Source organism: Pan troglodytes, chromosome 1 (assembly GCF_028858775.2).
Source record: "Pan troglodytes isolate AG18354 chromosome 1, NHGRI_mPanTro3-v2.0_pri, whole genome shotgun sequence".
Classification (NCBI taxonomy): domain Eukaryota; kingdom Metazoa; phylum Chordata; class Mammalia; order Primates; family Hominidae; genus Pan; species Pan troglodytes.
Genome location: NC_072398.2, coordinates 85,190,971 through 85,193,139, shown reverse-complemented (window position 1 = coordinate 85,193,139; position 2,169 = coordinate 85,190,971). Strand labels below are relative to the sequence as shown.

The following is a 2,169-nucleotide window of genomic DNA, read 5'->3' as shown; positions in this document are numbered from 1 at the left end:
AAACCAGCCTGCCTGCCTGTCTCAACAGAAGAACAAACACTGCATGATTCCTTTTATATCAAATATCTAAAATAGTTAAGCTCACAGAAACTTAGAGCAGAATGGTGATTGTTAGAGAATGGATGGAGGGGCATATAGGGCATTCAATGGTTATGAACTTTTAGTTATAAAATATGAATAAGTTATATAGATCTTCTGTACAACATTGTGCCTATAGTTAACTGTATTATGCATATCAAGTGTTCTTACTACAATAATAATAACAAAAATAAAGCACCATTATGAGCCAAGAGGCAAACTACCTGTTAGAAGAAGATATTTGTAATAAATATAGTCAACATAGGACTCATGACCTGTATATATAAGTAATTACTACCTATTAATAGAATAAATGCAGAAGAATTCCAATAGTGTATATCCAAAGACTATTCTTTCAGGGATCATTATGGGAGAAGTTTTTCTGAATGCCTAAAGAACCAGAAAACCATGAGGACAGACAGCAGCATTTTCTCCTGAGCTTGAAGCTGGCTCTTGGCATTGGTTTGCTGCAACTGCCATTTGCCATTGCTGATCATTTTTCTCTTCCTTTGGGAGAGTGAGGGGAAGAGAATGCAATCTGAGTGATATTTCTTAAAAGAGGAAAAAAAGACCAATAATATATGAAAAGGTGCTCAATTCTATTAGACATCAATTAAAATCACAATAACTTAAATACACACCCACCAGAATTGCTTAACTGAACAAAGCAAACCAAAACAAAACAAAACAAAGAAATCAACTGACAATACTAAAGTTGGTGGGAATGTGAAGCCATTAGACATTTTATACACCACCAGCAAGAGTAAAAATTGCTGCAACCACTTCGGAAAATAGTTTGGTAGTATCTAATAAAGCTAAACAGACAAATGGCAACAATCCAGTTGATGTGGTTAAGCTTTGTGTCCCCACCCAAATCTCATCTTGAATTGTAATCCCCATAATCCCCACATGCCAAGGGAGAGACGAGATGGAGCAGGGAGCAGGTGGAGGTAATTGAATCATGAGGGCAGTTTCCCCCATGCTGTTCGCATGATAGTCAGTTCTCACAAGATCTGATGATTATGTAAGGGGCTCTTCCCCCTTCTCTCAGTACTTCTCCTTCCTGCTGCCTTGTGAAGAAGGTGCCTTGCTCCCCTTCACCTTCTGCCATGATTGTAAGTTTCCTGAGGCCTCCTCAGCCATGCTGAACTGTGAGTCAATTAAACCTCTTTCCTTTATAAATTACCCAGCCTCAGGCAGTTCTTTATAGCAGTGTGCAAATGGACTAATACACCAGTAAATTCACTTCAAGGTACACGCCAAATAAAATTGTGTATTTATGTTCACCCAAAAGACACATCGAAAAATGTATCCCAAACCCCTATCTATAATAGAAAAAATAAATTAATAGTGGTAAATTTAGGCAATGCAACATTATACAGTAATGAGAGAACAAACAAAATACTGCTGCAGATGAGAAGAATGAACCTCACAAGCATAAACTGGAGCAAAAGAAGCCAAACATAATGAGTGAGATACTATATGTTCCACTTACACAAACTTCAAAATCAGGTAAAAGTAAGTAAAAGATACCTGTCCCAAGATAGGGACTGGGAAAATGCGAATAGTGAGCTATTTCTTGGTCTGGTGAGTAGTTACAAGAATGTGTTCAAGTTTGTAAAATTTCATTCAGCTGTTCCTTTGTTTTTTGTTCATTTTTCAGTATGCATGTTGACTTTATTAAAAAGTTTAACTTCAAAATACTAAATTTATGATTATAAAAGTTAAAATATAAAATATATGGAAGAATATTAAAATCACTCATAAACTTACTATTGTTTCAGTGAGTTCCTTCCAGTGCTTTATAGTGTGTGTGTGTGTGTTTGTGTGCTTTACAAAAATATAGCTTTTTTCCCCTCTGTTTTTCCACTTAATTGTTTCTCTAGAGACTTTTCCAATACGGTAAATATTCACCAAAATACATCTTCCAAGAGTTATCTAGTATTCTTTTCCCTAGAGGAAACTGGCTTACTTAACAGATCCTGTGTTGTAAGACATTTGAGGTATTTTTATTTTCATTATTTTAAATACTTCTCTGAATTTTTTAACAAAAATCTGAGCTTGAATTGAACCTCTCTAAGAAGACAAATT

At 35.3% G+C, this 2,169-nt stretch overlaps 1 pseudogene; it reads left to right on the top strand.

Moving 5' to 3' along the window:
• Positions 1 to 421: 421 nt before the first annotated feature.
• On the top strand, positions 422 to 625 carry LOC112206926 (small nucleolar RNA U3; annotated as a pseudogene).
• Positions 626 to 2,169: the final 1,544 nt, after the last annotated feature.